Genomic DNA, 23,859 nt, shown 5'->3' on the forward strand with positions numbered 1-23,859 from the left:
AAACAAGGAAATATCACAGAAGAATGCTTGAGACGATGGAATAATAAAGCCTAGCAGTGTATGGTGAACAGTAGAAGTATTTTACATATTACTTGGAATAGTAAATATTGTGGGCTGACTGTTAGCAATTTGAGAGAGATCTTGGTTTACATTCATTGTAAAGGCTTTCTATGTATTAACTCCAGTACCAAACACAACTTCAGTAAAGTCACATCATTGATTACCTTCATTATGAATGGACTATTTTGAGGTGGGTAGTTATAGGAAATTTTGTAACTACATAGCGTCATGTAAAAAGAACATAAAACTAGAAAGAATAAGGGGGTGTTGTCTTTGAAATGCAAGTCTAGAGTTATGAATAAAATGTAACTAAAAATGTCACAAATATTTGATGTTAAATTTTGTATGCTAAAAGCTACTTGCTGAGTTACTTGTAAGCTAACCTTAATAACAAACTTTATTTAAACTTTTTCTTTAGGTTTCAAATCTGTATTTGTGAATATATTGCTTTTATGCTACTGATGAGAGTAAAACTATTGTTGAATGGAAATTTGGTAAAAATCTCAGAAACCTAGAAGCTGAGTTTCTTTTGCTTTGTGCTAAAATCCCGTCACACTTTTTTTTTCCAAACAGAGGTACAGAGAAGAAGAAAATAGCAGTTTTAAGTAGTGTGTAATTTGGGACTAGGGACTTCTGCTTTTTTTAAAAAAAATATTTTTATAGAAATGTGTTATTACTGAGTCTTGAAATTTTTGTGCTAATGCAGATACACAGTGAGTAGATCATTCGCACTTCCTCTAAATATATTTGTAAATTGTTTGAATGGCACAGTTTTGCCCAGCTGCCTTACACTTGGGTAAAGTGTTAACAGTTAAACTGAATGTCAGTAAGTTTTGTTTTTTTTTATTTTAACTGAAAAATAGTGACAGCATAGCTTGGAGCAGGCAGTGCACTTTTTTTCTACAGTTTGCTTTGCACAATCATCTCATACATGCATGATTAAACTATTTGTAAATCAGTTTACAGTATGCCTTACAGTATTTTTTTTGTTTGTTTGCTTTAAGAGGCCATGATGTGAACTGCAGCAATTTAGCAGCTGATTCATGAGTGGTTCAGTGTTTGTCTCCTGAATGAGGTAGGGATTTTGTTGGGGGGCTGGCACCTTGTGAGAACAGTGAATTTATCTATCTGCTGGGTCCATGGTGATTGAGGTTGCTGCTTCCCAGAACTTCATTTTATTTCCAAGAAAACTGTAAATGCTTCCCTGTGAAGTGTGTGCATTAGGCCTGAACCTAATGTAATGAATTGTACCAATGGGTTATGCAGTGCCCTGCGATTCTTCATACAGATTTTATGCATTATTTATACATCTATTTTAGTACTCTTTTTTACTAACTAAGCTATTAGATGTGCTTCATCTAAGGTTATATTTCACTATTGATGGCATAAATCTAAAGTAGTGACTTGGCAGAGATTTTAAACACCTGAAAATATAATTAAACTTCTCAAAAGTGTCAACTATAGAGGATTCTCTAGGGAAACTCTCAAATGAGTCATGTACAGTAGCACACAAGTAGTAGACTGAGTTCTGAGGATCTTATGATTACTTCTTGTTCCTTAGGCTATCTGATGGCCAACCAGGAAGCCTAGATGTTCTAGAGATTAAAGAACTCCGCTATCGCTTCAGTACATAGTGAGTTACAAAAATGGCTAAAATTAACATACCTATACAAATTTGTTCTATCCAGTTTGGCCTTAGAGTGGAATATAATATACAAAATATAATATAAAAATATATTATGTATATATTAATATATATAATATAAAAATGTATCACCTCAGCAGCCAAGAATTAATGCATTTTTGATTGAATAATGTAAAAATTACACCTCTGGGGCTAACTGATCCATGTTGCTGCTCTGTTAGAATGGGAAAGTTAACGTGCTCTTGATCCTGTTTCAAGTAGGCTAGTGTGTCAGGACTGCCTGCAAAAGTCACTGTTTCTGCTGCAATAGAAGAGTTTGCAGCAGTCTGCAGCACTAGGCAGGCTTCAGAATTTGACAGCAGCTCTCCTTGCAGCATACCACAGGCTTTCAGTTGCTGGCACAGCAGAAGTGAGGAATGAATATAATCTGGCTGCGGTTCCATCATGTATTATTTAGAAGTTTTCCAACTGTTTGTTTTCCCTTCTGTACTACAGTTTGCTGCCCTCTCACTTGTGATGTTATAGATGTATATAGAGTGACTGAAATAATGTAAATTAAAAGTCCTCTCTCCTTCCCAAGGAAAGTAACATCAGACACATCCTTTGCATAATATTCTTGCTTCTCTAGTTATTTTCCAGAACACTTGTTAAGCAGTATTGATTTCTAAATGAAACCCAACAATTCTCTCCTACTGTAATTTAAAGGGTAGTGTACAGAAATTGATCTGCGTATTCAGATAGTCAACATAAATGGGTTAGAATTTATGAAGGAGCGTAGGGATGTTAGGTTAATAATCTTTGAAATATTCAGGGTTAAATAATTTACTTGAAGTTGCACAGCATTATCAAAGCACATAACATGTTTAGAATAAGCAAATTATTAGTGTGTTGTAATGATCAGCTGTTATAAAGAATACATCCAATTCGGATGTAGAACTGGACCTGTGGAAACCTGGAGTGTTTCACATAGGTGAGCAGCCTAAAGTTTGGTGGGGTAAAACAGAAGTTGTAGTAGTGGGGCAAGATAAGATAAGGTAGTGGATGAGCATAAGGAATTCAGTGGGAACTGATAAAGAAAAGGGACTAGGAATCAGTTATGAAGAAGGCTGATTTTTGGAATATTTTGAATTTTGGGTTAATTTAATCCTTAATTTATCCTAATATCACATAGTACATATAGAATTTGAATTATAGTGTTTTACTGTCTTAGCAGTAGCTCATTATCATGTTTCTTCATTCTAACTCATTCTAAGTTACTTTCAAAATATCTGCAATATTGTTAGGCAGGGATAAGTGGCTGCTGTGCTTTTGTTCTGGGGTGTCTTCCAACGTAGACAAAGGAGTTGCAGTAAACAGATGGAGTATCTGGGATTAAAGTGCACCATAAGTAGCATAATGATTATTTCACACTGCTTCTGTAACTGCGTCTAAATTTTCTTCAATTCCTTTCTATTTCTGTTCTAGAAAATAATGTAGGTTTTGCAGATTTTGTTGTTGGTTTGCAGTTTCTGTAACATACTCTTGTTGACTAATTCCATTATTACTGGATGTAATGTGTTGCTTTGACAGAAGCTTGTGTTTTGTTTGCTTGTACAGTCTGAGACACACCATTTTCATTTGCTTTTGAATTTTTTATGTTAACTGCAAAAGTACAGAGAGAATAGGAGTCATGGTTTATCGTGGATTATCCAAACTTGCTTAGGAACATTATTGCCAAAGGCTATTAGGCTTAGTAATTATTATGTTTATGAAGTTGTTGTATTTTTCTAAAACCACAATTCTTGTAAAAGGATAATTAAGTTAAAGCTTGGGCTATTCTCTGCAGATTCTGTGCCAGTGCCAAAATATTTTCAAACAATATGTAGTTATCATTTCAAAGATATCTTTTTAACTTGAAGTACTAAGTAGTGTAATTTTAAAAACATACTACTGTCCTTCTAGTTTACTGAGTGTTAATTTTAGGGTGAAAGCAAGCTATTTATCTTGCACTGCCATTAGAAATCAGATGTGAAATGTGCTTCTTTATATGAAGGCTTAAAGTTTATGTTCTTGCCCTAATTTAATCTTTATGCTGTCAATCACAGAGAAGGACTTTTGGGTGATGTGATGGTTGGAGGCTGACTTGGGCACAGCCATCATGATAGAGTTTTCGATTCTCAGAGAAGTAAGGAGGAGGGTCAGCAGAACTGCCACCTTGGACTTCCAGAGGGCAGACTTTGGCCTGTTTAGGAGCCTGGTTGACAGAGTCCCTTGGGAGGCAGTCCTGAAGGGCAAAGGAGTCTAGGAAGGCTGGACACCCTTCAAGAAGGAATTCTTAAAGGTGCAGGAGCAGGCTGTCCCCATGTGCCGAAAGACGAGCTGGCAGGGAAGAAGACCGGCCTGGCTGAACAGAGAGCTTTGGCTGGAACTCGTGTGAAAAAAGAGAGCTTAGATCTTTGGAAGACAGGGCAGGCCACTCTGGAGGACTACAAGGATGTCATGAGGTTATGCAGGGAGAAAATTGGAAGGGCCAAAGCCCAACTAAAACTTAATCTGGCTACTGCCATAAAAGACAATAAAAAATGTTTCTATAAATATATTAGCAACAAAAGGAGGACTAAGGAGAATCTCCATCTTTTACTGGATGCAGGGGCAAACATAGTGACAAAGGATGAGGAAAAGGCTGAGGTGCTTAATGCCTTCTTTGCCTCAGTCTTTAGTAGTAAGACCAGTGTTTCTCCAGGTACCCAGCCCCCTGAGACAGAGGACAGGGATGAGGAGCAGAATGAAGCCCCCATAATCCAAGGGGAAACAGTTAGCGACCTACTATGTCACTTAGACATGTACAAGTCTATGGGGCCAGATGCGATCCACCCAAGGGTGTTGAGGGAGCTGGCGGAAGTGCTCACCAAGCCACTTTCCGTCATTTGTCAACAGTCCTGGCTAAACGGGGAAGTCCCAGTTCACTGGAAATTAGCAAATGTGATGCCGATCTACAAGAAAGGCCAGAAGGCGGATCCAGGGAACTACAGGCCTGCCAGTCTGACCTTGGTGCCGGGGAAGGTTATGGAGTAGATCATCTTAAGTGCCATCACGTGGCACGTACAGGACAACCAGGCAATCAGGCCCAGTCAGCATGGGTTTATGAAAAGCAGGTCCTGCTTGACTAACCTGATCTCCTTCTATGACAAGATGACCCGCTTACTGGATGAGGGAAAGGCTGTGGATGTTGTCTACCTAGACTTTAGTAAAGCCTTTGACACCGTTTCCCACAGCATTCTCCTGGAGAAACTGGCTGCCAATGGCTTGGACAGGTGTATGCTTCACTGGGTAAAAAACTGGCTGGATGGCCAGGCCCAAAGAGTTGTGGTGGATGGAGTTAAATCCAGTTGGTGGCCGGTCACAAGTGGTGTTCCCCAGGGCTCAGTACTGGGGCCAGTTCTGTTCAATATCTTTATCAATGATCTGGACAAGGGGATTGAATGCACCCTCAGTAAGTTCACAGACAACACTGAGTTGGGTGGGCGTGTTGATCTGCTGGAGGGTAGGAAGGTTCTGCAGAGGGATCTTGACAGGCTGGATCAATGGGCTGAGGCCAGTTGTATGAGGTTTAATAAGGCCAATTGCTGGGTCCTGCACTTGGGTCACAAGAACCCCATGCAATGCTACAGGCTGGGGGAAGAGTGGCTGGAAAGCTGTCTGGTGGAAAAGGACCTGGGGGTGTTGATCGATGGCCGGCTGAATATGAGCCAGCAGTGTGCCCAGGTGGCCAAGAAGGCCAACAGCATCCTGGCTTGTATCAGGAATAGTGTGGCCAGTAGGACTAGGGAAGTGATCGTCCCCCTGTACTCGGCACTGGTGAGGCCGCACCTCGAATGTTCAGTTTTGGGCCCCTCACTACAAGGAAGACATTGAGGTTCTGGAGAGAGTCCAAAGAAGGGCAGTGAAGCTGGTGAAGGGTCTGGAGAACAAGTCTTATGAGAAGCGGCTGAGGGAACTGGGGTTGTTTAGCCTGGAGAAAAGGAGGCTCAGAGGAGACCTTATTGCTCTCTACAACTACCTGAAAGGAAGTTGTAGCGAGGAGGGTGTCAGTCTCTTCTCCCAGGTAACAAGTGACAGGATGAGAGGAAATGGCCTCAAGTTGTGCCAGGGGAGGTTTAGGTTGGATATCAGGAAAAATTTCTTCACTGAAAGGGTTGTCAAGCATTGGAACAGGCTGCCCAGGGAAGTGGTTGAGTCACCATCCTTGGAGGTATTTAAGAGACCTGTGATGTGGTGCTCAGGGACATGGTTTAGTGGTGGACTTGGCAGTGTTAGGTTAACGGTTGGACGTGATGATCTTAAACATCTTTTCCAACCTAAATGATTCTATGATCTTTTGCGGAGGGGAGGGGGACAAAAATCTTGCTGTTTGCAGCTATTGTTGCTGAACACTTCAATAATCAGGTTTAGCAAATCACAAACTTCCAAAGGTTTCATGTGGTGTGTTTATGTAAAGTATAATTTTATACTGAATTGGATAATGTTTGAGGTGGAGTTTGTGAGGATGTGACTTTTTGAAAAATGATGGGAGTGACTTCCATCAGTCAAATGAAACAGATGTCAGGAGCTTAATCTTAACTTGTACACTTAAGTGAAGTTTTATGTTCTTATTTTAAAGAAAATGAAAAAGTGAACTTTTTTAAAAAAACAAAATCTGTACTGGCTAAATGGTCGGTAATCCTGTTCCTAAACGTTTAGGAACTTTTGAAGCTGTATTTGTGCAGAATTTTTGACACTTTTACTTCAGTGTAAATGGAAGTTAGAAGTAGCACTGTTAGCAGTTGTAAATGCCAACATGCTGCTTGTGTAAGTCTAGATTTAATAAGCCTCATCAATACCATTCTTGATGTCGCAACGGAAATACTGTGCTTTTTATAAAAATCTTACTTTTCCCAACTTTTACACAGATTTCAGTATTTGCTTGTAATCATATTTCACATGCATAACTGTAGCTTTATATGACCTTACCTTTTTGCATAAAACACATTGAAAGAAAGCAGTTTCAGAGGCCACAGCCTGTTGGTTTCCATTAGGGGTTCTATAGGTTTCTGTAGAAGTGGTATACAAGTTGATCTATTTTATCAGATCCCTGTAATATCTCTTTACATTATAATGAAGCTGTATTTTCATGACCACTTTAAAATGGTCAAACTATGACTTGTTACCAAAAAAAGAAGAGTATGATTGCACCTTAGGTTTCATGGTCCAGCCTCCCTTTTGTTGGCACTGGTAGTAGTGTGGCCTTCTGATCAGCACAGTGGTTTGGATTGTAGCTTGTTTTGCTAAATAGAAGATGAGCCAGAGCAGGAAAGACCATGTCTTTTCGCTGCAGTCACCTTTAGATCAGCTGAAGGTAATACAAAATAGCATTCTGAAAAAGAAGAGCACAGCAGTTAATTTAAAATACCCATCTCACAATGACTGTTTGATTCACAAAAAGAAAACTTCACACTACTTGATAGCTGTGCACCCATTTTCTGTATGTGGGAGGAAACGATCCATCCTTGCTGTAAATTGAATTTCTATTATCTCAGAAACATAGGCTTGGTTTTGAAAGGGATGTTTTTGTTATCTGTTACCTCCTATCAGTTCTAGTAGACATAATTCTAGTGGAGAATTACAAATTTTTAAAATAATGATTTATTTTTGGCATTTTTCTGGGCTTCAGTGTCAACATATAAAGAACAAGTTGAGTGAGACATAAATATGTAAATATTAGTATTGAATCATTTGGACTTCTCTGCGATTTCACAACAGTAGTAAGAAATTATTTTAATTTTTTTTTCCAGGGAAGCAAGCAGGGGTTGGCAGTGTAAAAGTTTATGGAGTAGCCCAATATTTAATCTGCAATATTTAGAATGGCCTTTAGTGAGTGTTACACAACTGTTTTGATTATCAATATTCACCGTTTTGGCTTTTTTTTTTAAAGGTGTACAGTCATTTTAGTTATTCCCTTTATGTAACTAATATCAAATGCTCTGGTTAAAGTACATAGGTACTACTTGTAATGGAAATGATATATGAATAGAATACAACTGAATTTCTTCTGTAAATAGGATGTTTTACATCTTTCTCCCTACCTCCCAGTCATTCCTGTACCACACATACTTAAATATGGCCACCGGGACACAATTAGTGTAGTGTGGTTTTTTTTAAATTGTGAAAGAGAATATTTAAGAGAAACTCAAAACTTTTAAAAGTTTAGCTTTAATCTTGAGTATATGGTTAAAAGAGCTTTCACAGTTTCAACTGTTTTGAAAGCTGTCTGCCTGTAATGTTAAAGTCTTTGACATAAAATGTGACCCTTATTAACATGAGCATCTGCTTATAAGAGTAGAAAAAGCACCTGTTTTCTTTAACCTTAACCTTAACATTTCCTTTTCAGTATAAATACCTGTTGCTACCTAGAAAATAATTGTGCTTTTGGTTATTTCAGCCTTCTCCTGTTCTGTCTGCTTAGATTAGTGCTCTTCCTTTGATGTGCAGAATAAATTAAGATGCAAAATTATTTGGGATTTCTTCTCACTGTTAAGTTCAGAATGATGGAAAGATTATTACATGAAACTTAAATTCTTAACGCTAACTTGTAGCTTTACTGGCTGTGAGGGGTGGTTTTAGACACAGCTGTTCACAGGAATTTTTTTCTCTGTTCTCCCCAGAAGTGTCCTATCTGTCCCTGTTGTGTGAAAACAGCAGAAACCCCAGGTTTCTGGGGTTGCACTGAATCAGTAGGAAGCTTGTGATGTTAATTACATATTGTTAGTAACATCTGCTTTTGCTATTCATACTGCTGTCTTTTTTCTGGATAGGCTAAATAAGCAAGAACACTTAAATATTTTGAATTTGAAAGCATCAGTTTCTGTAACTGAAGATGTGGCTTTTAAGGAATGACTTGGAAATGTACAGAGTGTGATATACATGCCTGTGCTATCCTTAATTTGTTTGACTCTTTTTGGTGGTCATTTGAGGGAGGTGTTTGTCTGTTAACTCAATGTGAAATGATAATCTTTGTGTTAGTCCTCATAGATCTGTTACAACTTTTTGAGAATCTGTGTTTATTTTTACAAGTAGTGTGATTTATCTAGCTGGCACAGACAGCAATAGCAGTGGAGAGATGGAGGCACTGGCAGAGAGTTGGTGCCTTAAAGTTTCTGGAAAACTCAAAGAGACTGTTCCTTTTCACAAATTGAAGACTGGCAACCTATTTCAGAGTTAGTGGAGCAAATGCTATATTTGTGTGTTGTGAGAACACATGTAAAATCCACCCTGCTTAAAACCAGTCACACGGGGTAACTGGGATGTTCTTGTGTATAGTAGAGCTTTAGAAAGGAGAAACAGCATGCTCAGGAACTAGCTGTGTCTGTATTACTGTGCCAATGGGTACAAATGATCATGTCCTTATCATAGAATCATAGAATGGTTTTGGTTGTAAGGGTCCTTAAAGATCATTTAGTTCCAGCCACCCTGCCATGGGCAGGGACACCTTTCCACTAGACCAGGTTGCTCAAAGCCTCGTCCAATCTGGCCTTAAACACTGCCAGGGAGGGGGCATCCACAACTTCTCGGGCAACCTGTTCCAGTGTCTCACCACCCTCACAGTAAAGAATTTCTTCCTAATATCTCATCTAAATCTATCCTCTTTTACTTTAAAACCATTACTCCTTGTCCTATCACTACTTGCCCTTGTAAAAGTTCCCTCTCCAGCTTTCCTGTAGGCCCCCTTCAGATACTGGAAGGCTGCTAGAAGGTCTCCCCAGAGCCTTCTCTTCTCCAGGCTGAAGAGCCCCAACTCTCTCAGCATGTCTTCATAGGAGAGGTGCTCCAGCCCTCTGATCATCTTCGTGGCCCTCCTCTGGACTTGCTCCAACAGCTCCATGTCCTTCTTCTCTTAGGGGCCCCAGAGCTGGACACAGTACTCCGAGTGGGGTCTCACGAGAGCGCGGTCCTTCTGCCTGTTTATTGTGGAGCTTTGGTGAAGATTGAACTTTTTGCATTAGGGGCTGTTAACTTGGATAATTCTGTGCATTTTGCGACTAGGTAATTCATGGATGTTTCAATCCAACTAATGACCAAAGTTCTTTGAAGCAGTCAGGCATACTTGCTGATGTGTTTCCAAAACATGCCAATATCCAAAATTACGAGATTGTTGGGCCACTTGGGCAGATTGATGAGATAATTTTTGTGCATTTGGTAGAAATAAGTTGCACCATCCTAATGACTGTTTATTCATTGAAGTTATCACTGATTGTTTACGGTGTAATCCATACTGATATATGCTCAACTTCATTTGCCATGCAGTAATAGTTTTTTGAAATGTTTGATGGGTAAATGTTCTCCTGACCCATCTTTTCTCCTTACCACATAGACTTTCCCTTGTATAGCCTTCAGATTGTAAGGGAATGGTGGGAGACTTCAACAAGGTACCCTTTTTGCCTTAGTATATATGACCAAAGCTCTAAAAATGGTTGTGGAAAAGATTTTAATCTCACATGATTGAGCCTCCTATATATGGACCTTTGGACTCACTAGTTGTATTATCCCTAAGAATACAGTTCCTGTAGGAAAAGTAAACTACTTTTGGAACAGCATGTCTTGAGAATGTCTTTATTTCAAGGTCTTCCACCATTACTTTTTCTTCCCTTGTCTCTTGTGCTATTGCAGACAAAGGTTTTAAACATAAAAATTTAAAAGTGGGTTTGTCAGCACTGTGTGCTGAGTGTAAGTAAGGTATAGCTGGAGTTCCTTAGGAAGCTTCGTCTAAGTCAAGTTTATTGACAAGTTGTACGCTTTCCGCTTTCCAAGCCTGTGTCCATCAGTTGTATGTTTGATGTCTTTACAGTTATGGGTTTGAAGGGTTATAAGCAGTACGATATCAAGTAATACCTCTGTAAGTATAGAATTGCACGTAAAAACTCATAACTTGTACTAAAGGGTGAAGTGCAAGGCACTTAAATTGTATGATAAGCATAACAGTGTTTTAACATAATTTAAATGGGTCTGCTTGTTGCCAGTTCTTGGATGGAGAGTATTTTCACTGCACGGGAACAGACAAAAACAACAAGATAGCTGTGCCATGAAATGGGGAGGCCAGTTCAGACTGGTAGGGGTGTTGCTGCCAAGGAATTGTGGCTGGACTTACAGTTTTCATGTCTATTACAGTGTGTGTGTAATGGTCAATTGAAATTACATCTCTCTGGTGGTAGCTGCAGTATAAATATTAGGGCAGGAATTACCAACTGTTTTTTAGAGTTTATAGTCTAAATGGATAAGACAGGCATGCTAAATAAGAAAAATACATGTATTACCTAAGTGATTGTAGATTGACAGCCATGGTGGTAGCAAGGTCCTGGGTATGGACTGGGGATGAGCTGAGCAATGAAAATTGAATGAGAGGCAGATAGCTGGGATGAGGTGTGGTGAGAGGCGAAGGAGCAAGGAAGTGAAATGAAGACTGTAACAGAAAGAAAAGGTCAGGCCAATGTAGGAAAGACAGTCAGTGAGATGTACAGAGGCTTTTCCAAATGTCCTGGAAACCAAAGGTCCTGGCCTTAGTCGCCTCTGGTCCTGTCAGCTGGGGTACTTGTCTGGCTTCATCTGACTGGCCATCTCCACTGGATGGAATAATTGGCAGTGTGGTCATTGATACTCATCACCCTACTGGTTTCCTAAACCCCAAAGTTGGTACAAAAGGGCTAATTGTTATTTTCAGGATATTTCCCAGTAGAAGTCTCTGTGGCAGGAGGTGGAATGGTATAGGAAGGATGGAAAAAAAAAAAAAATTGAGGTAGACAGAAAAGGAAGGAACACTACATTTAGTAATCGTGCTTTGTGAATCAATTATCATATAAAATTGTTACCTGAACTGTGTGCTTCTGGAAAACCTCCTCTTATACAGTACAGCGAGGTTTTTTTTCTTTATTGAGTAGGTGAAACTCATTATCAAGGATACTAGATCAAAAGTACCGGTTATGTTAATGAAACCTTAAAGTTTACACTTCAGACTTGGTAGCTTTGTTACATAGCAAATATTTTGATTTTTCTACCCAAAGATGCACATACTTTCACACCCTGTGTGTTCATTGATGTTATTTCCACTGTTCCATGTTTTAAGCTAATCAGTTATCACTTCTGTAATTTACGTCAGTCTTGTACGTAACGTGGTGATATGCTAAAATGTGGTCCTTGGCAGGAATATATTTCAACACCAAGTTCAAATGTAGTTTTTATTCTAAAACTGCTTTTGAAAATCTTGAAATATTGGAGAAAGGGTTGTTGTTTTTTGTTTGGTTGGGTTTTTTTAATGGCAACATTTATTCTTAGTCATAAGTTGCTTAAGGCTAGAATGGAGGAACCTAGTCTTGACTCCTTTGTGTTCTGATAAGATACTACATCTTGCCCATTTACTCTTGAATTGAAAGCAGTTAACGTTCTACCTAAATAATGTATTCCAAAAAGTTTTCTGACCTTGATTTTGGAGATACTCAAGACATCAAAGCTCTACCAGTTTTCTTGTCAGCTTATTATAGACATTAATTACCATGTATTTATTATATGTTTAATTATTTTGTGGTTTTTGTACTTAATGGTTTTTAAAAACATTTTTTTTTCAGTTCTCAAAGGTTGTATTAAGTTCTCTCATCTTGAAATGTAAACTTTTTTTTCCTATTTGACCAATGATTTTTGGGTGTAAATATTTATTAAACTGTAACTTCTAAACCTGGAAATCCCATCTTAATCCATTTGTAATGAATTTACTTGCTTAGGATAGAACAGCTCAGGTATCTGGCAATATCCCACATCTCTCAAACACAAGAGAGTGCCTCAAAAATGATTACTGTATTTCTTCAGAGAATAAAACACCATACAGGGGTTTCAGGTGGCACAAGTGTTCAGCTAATGAAATATGTATGAAGTAGCTCCTCAGAAATTACTTTTAAATTGCTGTATTTTGTTATGATAACTAGTAAAAACAAATCCTCTCTGTGGACAGTGGTTGGACATTAGGAAGAATTTCTTCTCAGAAGAATGTCGTCTTAGACATTGGAACGGGCTGCCCAGGGATGTGGTGGAGTCAACATCTCTTGATGTGTTTAAGAAAAGACTGGACATGGCACTTAGTGCCATGGTCTGGTTGACATGGTAGTGTCAGTGCAGTGGTTGGACTCGATGATCCCAGAGGTCTCTTCCAACCTGATTGATTCTGTGATTCTGTGGATGGGTCAGAATCTTAACTTTTTAAATGTTTCTGTTAAAAAAAGCTGCATAAATCTGAATTCTTCTCTGTTCTGTCCTTTCTTTCAGGTTTTCTGTGACTTTTCATTGACAATAAGGTGTGATTGATTATTAACTGCAGCACAGAATAGAGTAACTACAAAGGTGTATCTGTGGGTGTAGTTTCAAAGAGCATTTCTCTTTATGGTGCTGTTGATATAAACAGTGCCCCCCCCTTATTTGTGTTTAGGTGTTCATATGGTGAACCTGATCAGGAAGCTGGTCCAGATTAAAAAATAGCTGAGCAAGGAAAAGAATGATTGTTTTTAACCCAGATCAGTTATGAGTGACATACTGCTGCTTGGAAGTGATGGGTAACTGAAGAAACATTTCTAGAAAACCTGAGATGGCTGAAATTCAGGTGGGTATGGGGCTTTCTTATTATGTTTTTTGTTTGTATTTTATTTCTCAGTAGCAATAAATGATATTTTGTATACATTTAGGTGGAGATGTGCATATTAGCTGGAGGAGGAACATAAGTCAGTTTATCTCTGGTCAAGTTGTGCTAACGAAGCTGTGATCTGGGTATGGCTTGAAGTCCCAGCTGAGCTAAGCACTCAGCTAGCTGTAGTCCTGTCCCCCCCTGCACATTCCTGCCTTCTCTCAGTTGTGCCAGCTCTGTCACTAGGCCAGCAGGGAGGCAGCTCAGGAAGCTAAACTGGCTGAAACGTAACCTTCCAAAAACATGTTTTCTGCTGGCCTTGCTCCATGAAGCAGCTCACCATGGAGACCGATGAGAGCCAGAGCTCACCTGTGGCCAGGAGCAGCAGGAGAGCCCATCGCTGTACCTCCAACTTGAGTTATTGTGCAGCCTCTGGACAGCAGGAGTGTGACCTCCTGAAAGGTGGCTGCATGTGTTTCTAAGCAGCCCTGCCGTCCTGCTCTCTGCGCTGCCTGCCTGTCCCTCCATGCTACTGCTGCATGACCCCTGCCTGATTTCGGCAGTCACCTCTCCCCTCTGCTCCCCTGGCACCCTTGCGATTCTCCATCGCCTCATGCAAAGTGCTGCTCAAACTGGAGGGGCGAGGAGGAGGAATGGGAAGGTGAAATGAGCCTTGAGCTTGTGGACTCAGTTTGAGGAATACTGGTTTAGGAGATGCGGTGCCTGGCGTGTGAATAGGGACCCTTCATAAAGGAGACAACTTGTCTGCTTTAGCCAATAAAGCAGTTAATGTTAAGAGTACTTCAGAATTGGCAGCTCCCATGGAGGTGTGCAGGGCTTTCAGAGCATCACTAGTACGTTTATTTTGGTTTCTTGTTTGCAAGGCCTTTTTTGAAGTTTAATAATAAAAAATGTAACAGAAGAGCTACTGTTTGTACATTTTAAGCTCATGTACTCTACCAAGTGGTACTAATTCAATATCCATTAAATAGCACAGCTGGCACAGAATAATGAGTGTGATCTGTTTGGGTAGGGTTACTGATGAAAGAGAGTATAATACAAATATGAAGAATTAATGTAGTGTACCCTAGGAGCATGCATGTTGGTGGGTGTGTCCCCCCGCCTTCAATGTATGTGTTTTCCACTGTGGAAGTTCATCAGAAAAAAAAAAAAAATTGTGTAGCTGTGGAGGGTAAATTTTGGAGGCTTTAGTTCCAAGTAAAGACAAGACCCTGTTGTGGAATTGATACCAATTTCAAAGGGTGCTATGGGTGCTGCTTTGATGTAGTCATGGCTAGTAATGATAATAAAGTCTTGGCACCTTCAGCAGTCTCTAGAATTAATCCTTTATGAGATCAAATAAGCATTCAATATAGCCATCAGATGCTAGCAAAATGGATGGGCAAGGACAAGCTTGTCCATGCTAGCTATAAACCAAATCAGCTTATTTTCCATACCCAAGAGTATTTGAAGTCTTAGTGTGGTATTTCAAACTACATCGACCTCATTCTTAATATCTAGAAGTTGCAGAAGTTTGCAGTATATAATATTCACTCATAAAATAACACGGAATTATAAAGCCAGCGTGAACTCGTATGTAGAGATTACCACAGATGCAGTCGGTAGAGAAACAAAAAAATCTATATGAAGGCTTTGAGGACTACAGTATTTCAGGTAATATTTGACACTGTACAGTACTCAGAATTCCCCATAGCCAAGGAGAGGTGGCAGGGGGGGTGTGAGGTTTGTCTTAGGCTGAAACTTACGGCTACTGTCCCAGCACCAGGAAAGTTCAGTGCACTTCTTAGGCCTTTCATTTAGGTTTTTTTATTTAACGGAGTTGTGTCACTCTTTTGCTCATTCAGAGAGGATTATAGGTGGTGAGTCTTCATATGTATTTATGAATCCCAATTTTAGATATGACTGCTATGTGAGAGCATGTGCTGCACATATTCAGGCATCATGGTTGTTGATTAGAAAACATGCATGTGCTATCAAGATGAGAATCCAGAAAGGTTATTTTTATCCTTAAAGATTATCTGCTTCTTAAGGTAACAGGTAATAATTTCAGTACAGCAAGGTGAACATCACTTTTCTGTGTAGTTGAAGGTACCAATGCTTATAAATGTCATGTGACACACAAAGTCGACAGTTTAGTCCTGAAAACCTTCCACAGAAATTATTTTCTAAATGACACCTAGTCAAACTTGTTAATGGAAGGAATGTTATGGAAGGACTTGTTTAAACGGAAATATATATGATTTTTTTTGGTGAGGGAAGCTTCATTTTATTGTAAACATCAGTTCTTCAAAATGGGCATTGTAGAAACAGTCTTTCAAACTACAAATTTGGGACGATAAAATACCCAAAGAACCTTCAGTAATGTCGTGAGTCTTAAAAAAAGAAGAAAATCAGATTTTTTTTTTTTCATTTTCCACTATCTCAAATCATCTCACCCCAGATAATACTCTTCCAGGTAATAACGATATAGTTGGTAATACAGATTTAGAAAGGTGTCCCAGGGAAAGAAATAATTATGTAAATAGTAGCAAATCATGAGGTCCACAACTGATGGTATTGAGGAATTTTAAAATGTGTCTGGGTTTGCAAGCCACGTGTGCATTCTTATGTTACAGTCCATTATCTTGAAGAGTAAAAAAGAGCAAACAGTTACTCAAGCTAACTTTGTAATGAAACCAGTGGTTCTGTGACAATCATTTTACAATACTAGCTGAAGATAAAATTAGTTTATCTTTTTAGGAAGAATGGTATAACAAAATTCAGTGCAAGATCCCACAGAAGGGCAAGGTGGTATTTGTTTCTCTGATCTCTTAAGTTATTTGACAGTTGTTCTCTGACAGGTTTCATTTGCTTGCACTCTTGCGTCCACTTGCTCAACAAGCAGCAAGACTTGTGCCCAAGTGGTGGTATTAGTTTTTGATAACATCTTACTGAATCTGCTTAACATTTCAGACCTTGCAGGCTTTTCAGTGTTGTTTCTATTAAAGTATTAGAAGACTGTGTGCAAAACACGTCAAAAACATAAAAGCAAAACTTAACCTTTCCTGAAATGTTTGAATGAACAATGTTTCAGAGATTAAAATATTACAAAATGTAAACTCAATGCCATTTACTTAATTACAAAATTTGGCACTTTGCTGGCTTTGAAGACTTGGCAAGAGCTGTGGGCCTCAAGTTTTAGGAGGCATCTGTGGTTAAATGTTGGAGAACTGACTCACTATTTAAACAGTTTCAAGCCAGGCATCCTTTTCAAGAATTGAGCTAGATTCTCTCTTCCTCTTAGGCCCCATTACTTGACTTAATTGTTGTAGCCTTGTACTTTATTTTCCCATCTCCTTGCCTTTCTCCTTGATCCTATATCCAAAAACCTTTTCCATAGCACTGATGCTTAAAACTTCAGTCCTGTTTCTGCTCTTTTATTGTTGTGTAAAAACAATGCTTTTTGTATCTGCTGTTCCTCAGAGGACATTTTAAAGGAGATTCAGAACTTCCAAGAATAAAATAATTTAGTAGTGCTTGCTTGTTTAACCTAATGTCGTGGTTTGGAGTTTGATGTTCTGGCTGCTTCTTTTTAAAGGATGTCGTTAATCTGGCAGACATTCACAGAAAACAATATGGTGGTGTGGATCTGGAGAAATTTGTTTAGTAAGAAATTGAAAAATATTTGCATGTGTGTAAGTTGTTTTAAAAGTAATACCTAGTAAAATATAAATCTTGTTTGTCTGGAAGTTTAGAGTAGGAGGATTGTTATTTGGAGAGCGATTAAAGAATGCAACAAGGAACGCTGTCCCACATCCTCAGAAGGATTAATGGGGATGGTGGAGCAAACAGCTTGTGTGCTCCTGTTCAAGATGCACGTTCGTTAAAGACCTAGAGTTTTTGAAAAGTGCTGAGGTGAAGATTTGAAACTCCCTTTAATGCTGTGTGTATATGTATGTATGCACTTAATGAATAGGACAGTTGTATCAACCTAGTACCTGCATGATATGTGTGATTACCTTTTATATTGCATTAGGATAGGCCAAAATATGGGGTGCTACACCTTGGGATAAGGGAATGCAGGTCTTAGAATGTCATGCTAGAGGGAAGTGGAGAGGTGTAGGATCAGTGTCACATAAAGCAGTCTTAAACATCATGAAGTATTTAAGTGTTAGCACAACATTGCTGCCTGCTGCAATCTCTTCTGCAGCAGGCAGAAGTTCTCTCTGCTCGTCTAACTCAGCTGTTTGAGTTGGTTTTTAATTTTCAGATCTACTGTAATTGTGGTGAATAGAAGAGCTTTTCTGTCAGAATGAGAATGTTTAAGGAATTACTGATGAACAGTGTTCCAACAAATGTTTAACTCAGCAAAATGCTCAAATTTAGGCGAAGTGATCACTTTAAGGAGAACTGTAGAGAATTAAATTAATACTAACATGCCATTTCAAAATTTTACGTAATGACTCTTCAAGATCAGTTGGCAGTCCTGAATTTAAACAAACCAACAATTTGCTTTTCTTTGTTTTTTCTGTTTTTGAAATGGTATTGGGTATTTTTATACAGCACTAAGGTAAGGTGGGGTGAGGGGGAAGAAGTATTCCATTCTATGGAAAGACCAAACCATTCTATGATTCTGTGATTCTATTCTATAAAGTAAAAAGTTGCTGATCACTTTGAATCCAAATATACTGAAACATATACAGGAAAATGAATCGAGTTGTGAGGATCTAGGTGTGAAAAAGGAGGCATAAGAAAACAAAAGAAAGCCTCCTGTGAGTTTGAGGAGCAGGAGGTGCCAGCAGAGGAATGCTGCTGAGAGGGCGAGTTCCTGGTGCGATCCTGCGTCAGCCTCCTCACCGCGTGTTCAAAGAGGTCTCTGAGGGTGGCACGCCGAAACGGCAAGCTTGTGTGCTGAAGCTTGTGTGTGGTTGCAATAATTTTGTTTTCATAGGAGCCAGAAGGCTTTACAGTTTAGCTTGGGTTTTGCCAGTTTTGTGTTTTGGGTGGTGTTTTTTTTCTCTCTTTTGGAAAGGGCTAAAGAGAGAAAATGAGCGTACTGTATTTTAATCATAAGTCTGACAACATGCTCATTTAATAAAAATCTTGAGGTAAAACTCCACCTGTTAGCATAAACGAAGTTAGAAACTAGATTCTGCAACTTCACCTCTACCATTCGTAGTTTGTTTTCCATAATTGCAGCCAGCAGCACCAAAATCTTTCTCAGCATGTTTAGTTTCTTCTCGGATCTCCTTCACTGTCATTTTTAACTCTGTTATGGTTTGTTAGCACTGCTGCTTTTTCATCATTGTAGTACTTAGGCACTTTCAATATTAATTTTCTTAGTAATCCTTGCCAGGTGGATGAAGGGCAAGGATTATGTCTGACCTTACTTCAGCTTGCTTTACTATTAAAATGCCATCTCCCCAAAATGTGTTTACTGTTTGGGGGTGAATTGTTGTTACGTTGTCGTTTGTTAGACCGTGCAAAGCGAGAGCTTTCCAGGACACCTGAAAGAAAAGGAGTTGATTTGAAGGATGGCAGCATGCGTGGGCAGGCAAGGAGAGTGTTTGGTGCCCATTTTTCTGTATTTCTCAGGGATTTCTTCTTGGTCTGCTGAACACTTGTATCCCTTTAAACCTTTGTGTTTCCACGGGAGAACATTCCAGCTCTGGCACCTCTTACATCTGTTCTGTCTCCAAACATTAAAGTGAATTAGTCAGACTTTGCTGATGTACAGAAATATTTTATTTTTTTTCCAAGTAATTATAAAGTGAAGAGGTCCTTTTTGTGACCATTGGGGGAATGAAGCTCTTGGAGCTGACCACACTCAGTAATTACTAGTTCAGGGCAAATGCTTTATTTTGGTGCTACATCTCTTATGTGCATGTGAGGTCTGGTACGTGGGAGTCCCGTGTTCCAGAAACCTAAGTTTTGTTTTCCAGTTGAAAGAACTTGGCTTCATGGTAGTGAAGATATGCTAGCCAAAATAAATAGAAGGTCAAAGTATGGGCTATTTTAAGGCCTAAGTAGGATACCAGGATTCTCAAATCATATAGAATTTGGCACCATGGATTACATCACGACTCTGAAGATGCAGGATTTGCCACATCAGATAAATAGGTTATCCATGTAATCCGTTGTATTAGCCAGTTACGAAATGGGCAGTATCCGGCTACCAGCAAAACTCAAAGGACTGATTGCAGTACCGTTTCAGCCTTCTTCACGTATCTTCTGGAAGGAATAACATGGCAATAAAACAATCAATATTTTACTCAGTAACATTTTTCTTATGTGGTAAGTTGATTCTTCTGTTTATTAGTCAGCTTGCTGTCTTAAATGGCTGTAGGACTTCCACTTTCATCCAAAATTTGTTTTGTGTGGAAAAATTAAAGCTGCTTTGCTGTAGTGACAACTCTGGTTAATGAGCAGAGGATGTAATGAGTTATTTAGAAATTGTCTGTGTATAACCTGAGACTCTCAGTTTGTACTTAATCTCTGAGGTGACAGTATCCAGGTGAAATTATTCCGTGCTGTAGAATAACCGTTAGCACCAACAGTGCTCAAAAACTCTGAGCTGAGAAAATTACTTGTCATAATGTATCTGTAGGGATTTGGCTGTGCTTTCTTCAAGTATTTCCAATTGTGAGAGTTTAAAAGAGAAGGGTGTACTAGCATGAGCTTCAGGGAGGGGCCGGTTCTATGCTGTGTGGCTCATCATAGGGCAAACAGAAAAACAGAAAACAGAAGTTGAGTGGAGTTGCTAGCTGTCATAAGAAGATTTTGGGCTGGTAAAGGTAATGTGAATTTTGTCATTGTTTGGGGTGAATTTTTAAATAGAGGATTTAATCTACAATTCATGCAGTATCTCTTAAAGCATGTTTTTCCTTTGACATATTATGTCATCAGTATCCTTCGTGAAGGATCTAGAAAAACAGGCTGCTTTATAAATTGTGTTCCATCCTTGCTGCTTATATTTTTGCATGTTAAACATGCTGTTAAACAAATCTAAATACACCAGTTGTAATCAAATATCAAGCAATATTTAACGTGGTGTGCAGGGGTGGAAATGATGAAACATGAAGGATGTAAAATCTGAAATAAATCACTATATTTAGCATCATTCTGTAAAAAGTTTATAAGGAAAAATAGGTCCTTAAGGGAAAAATGAGGGACAGGGAGAGAGGTAAAAAGTAAGTTGCGGAGTGGTTTGTATCTGTAAATGTTTGACAGTGATTTTGTTTCCATATACTGAAAGCCATAAAAAAGATTTAAAATTACTTCTGTTTTAAAAGAAAGCAGCGTTAAGACATCTGTAACATTCCTATAAGAAGCCATTCATCCAACTGTAATGAAATTAAATTCGTTGTTTTGAATAGATCACCTCTGTCACCAAGTATTTTGTGTGTGAGACTAGTCTTGCAGCACATGCCAGGCAGGTGTACTGATGGTTGCTGTAATACCTGCTCTGAATCGGGGATGCTTCTTGTCTGAATCCCTGTGTAAATGTAAACATCCAAACACTTAGGGGCCATGAATTTTGAACTTTGAGAGGAAATTATCAAAGTTAGTTTTTCTTATTTCAATGTGTTCAGTTGCCTAGCAAATTATTTGTGATGTCTACTCCTAGTGTCTAGTTTAGATGCAATTGGGACAAACAAAATTTGGACTCTCTTACACACTGAATGGAAAGAGATCAGTCTCTGTGAAGACATTGATTGACTGTGTTTAGGTTAATGACCTAAAATACGGGAGGAATCTGCTTAAATAATAAAATCTACTTAAGTAATAAATACTTTAAAAATCTACTTAAATAAATAAATCAATCTACTTAAATAATAAAAACCTTTCCTCTGTGCTCCCTAGGTTTTCCTTTGCATCTTTCTACTTGAAGTAAAGAATTTACTTTTTTTTCTTATTTTTTACCGCAGGTGAGGTAGGAAAAAAAAATGGGTCTGTAAGAGGCAAAATCTAGAAATGTGATGGGTCTATTCCTGCACAAAGTATTTTGTGTTAGCTGTCTTAAGTAATCATTTTGAGGAGAATAATGTTTATTTTTAAGGAGTTTTATAAGAGATGACAACAGTAACATGCTTGGAGGAAGGGAGAAATGGGAGTTTTACTTAATGATAGGCAATTTGTGCATATTTTTATACAGATACAAATAATTTGCCATTGCCATCACTTCTGATAATTCCTGAACTCCAAGGCATCAGGAGAAAGAGCCCTTTCCAGGCTTGGGACGGTCCTTTGTGGAGAGCTAATTCTACCTTTAAGCAGCAAATAACAACAGACTTCATGTCTCTTAATGGAGACTTTATGGGTTTTCAGAAAAAAAAAAAAATTCATTGTCTCCTACTTGCTTTTGTAGTTTGTGGCTACATCCTCTTACCTGAGAGGAGGTTAAGGAGGGGCACCCTCAAGCTCTCCCATTTCAAATAAGCTCACATAACAGGCACCAAGGAACAAAAAACCTACTCGTAGCTTGCCTGCGCTACAGTTGATGAGGAGAGATTCAACTATGTTGCAGGAGAACGAGGCTCCAGTCTGACACATAGCTTAGGTCCCCAACAAGGCAATTGTAAAGGCTTCCCAGAAGCCTCCTCATTTTCCTAGGAGGTCTGTTCCCTACTGCTGTTGCGGCCATCAAACAAAAGGATGAAATTTGGCTTTCAGCCAAACGCGCTCCACTTTACACAGGTTATTATATCTGCAAGGTCACGGTTTCTGTGAAGGATACCATTTTTGTTAGGTATTCAAGTAAACTTCTGTATTTCTGTTGTGTGGGTCATTGCCAGTTGTTCTTGAGATGAGAATGCTTCATGATGAAAAGTGCCCAACATTGATGACCCTAGGATGGAGAGTCATGTGCAAGTTAAAAATTTTTCCTTTTGTGTTAAAGTGTCTTTTACATGGTACATGTAAATTGAAACATGGCATAATTTGAGTTTGAAATAGCTTGTAGAGTCTGTTCTTTCAAAGTTTTAAGAACTTAGGAAGAAAACATGCTAGTTACTTGCAAAGTATAATTATGTTCTAATGATTGATTTCAGTGTTAGTATAAAGAATGGTGGCTAACATTTCAAGTTTAAGTAAACCATGGCAAACACTTTACAATGGTTATGGAACCCATTTTGAGAAATGTATTTTAGGAAGTGGCAGAGTTTAAACTCTGAAGGTTACATTCATGCGTTGTTATTGAAGACAAAAGAAATATGAAGTGCCAGGCAGTTTCAAGTTTTAAAAATAATTAACAATTTGAAAAATATTATTCTACTCACTATGCCAAATGGCATTGATTAAAGAAATGAATGGAAAAGGTAAAATACTCCTGATTTTGATTTGCCAATGAGTTTGCAATTTTAATATACCTCCAAAACTTGCAGCATTTATGTTGGTTTGTTTTTCTATTATAACTGCTTTATTTCTACAGAATTTGATGTTAAATGTAGAGGGTTTGATAATACTTCTTTTTACTCTACGTTTTTAAGCAAATATTTTAAATAAGAGTAGGAAATAAAAGTACAGAGGAGTTCAGTGTTCTAGTGGTTGGGATTATGTCCTTTTACTTTTTTCTTTTTTAAGTAGCGTAGGCCAAACAAGAAACAGTCTTTGAACATGGTCGATGCTGATACTTTAAATTTAGATGTAGATGTAGTCTTCTAAATTGGGCGATTTAGAATGTTATAGGCAAAAATGACAGTATAAGTGAGTGTTCGTATCGCTTAGCTGTGATCAAAATATTAACAAGTTCTTGACAATATGCTAATGAATAGGTTCAAGTGCTTGTCAGCCTGAGTGCTAACAACCTGTACACAGGCACCTTTCTCCAGTTATTCCATTGTAGTCAATGGGCTTTCTAGATATTAAAATTTCTGAAGGAGGAAAAAGCCCTAGTTATCTTTTTTTTTTTTAACTACAATTGTGTGGTATAAAACGCCTTGAAATTATGTTAATGCGCTTTAGTTACGTTTTCTGCTCTCTACTTGTAGGTCTGAGAGCAAGAGATGAAGAGGATCTAGCACTGTGGCAGCTAGTGCTTTCAAAGGCCACTTTTTCATTTGAAAAGAGCATGCGCAAAAGATCGGTTTACAGACAAGGCACCTTTGCTTTTCCCTACCTCTTCTGAGGAGTACTATGGTTTGGGGTTTTTCCTTCCCTGATTTTTAAATGGTGTGTGCTAGGAATTAATGTGTACAGAAGATAGCCCCCAAAGTTTGTTTGATTCTGCAACCAGAGCATGCAGAACTAAGTTAATGCCAGTTGGTAGATGCAACCGTGAGCTGACTTTAATGGGGCAACCAGTTGTCATGCGTGGAAGGAGGAGTACAGTTGCAGCTTGTCCATGTGGCCTTTCTTACACAAGGGGAATGCACACGTCGTTCAGACCATTCCCAACCTGGGGAACTTGCAGAATTGCAAATGTTAGAATTTCTACAAGATTTTGATAGTCTGTGACTTCTTAAAAAAAAAAAAAAAAAAA

General features: G+C 38.6%; 1 protein-coding gene across 2 annotated transcripts in view; it reads left to right on the forward strand.

The window, feature by feature from the left end:
- Positions 1-23,859, forward strand: part of FRS2 (fibroblast growth factor receptor substrate 2) — a 57,091-nt gene that overhangs the window by 12,010 nt on the left and 21,222 nt on the right. Inside the window, exon 1 of one of the 2 annotated variants that reach the window (XM_068401897.1) lies at positions 13,311-13,358. The exons of the other annotated variant lie outside the window; for it this stretch is intronic. The gene's annotated coding sequence lies outside the window, so the exon portion shown is untranslated. Of the gene's footprint in view, positions 1-13,310; positions 13,359-23,859 lie in introns of those variants that run through there. 2 annotated transcript variants of the gene reach the window in all.

The sequence above is a fragment of the Nyctibius grandis genome, chromosome 5 (assembly GCF_013368605.1).
Source record: "Nyctibius grandis isolate bNycGra1 chromosome 5, bNycGra1.pri, whole genome shotgun sequence".
NCBI lineage: Eukaryota > Metazoa > Chordata > Aves > Nyctibiiformes > Nyctibiidae > Nyctibius > Nyctibius grandis.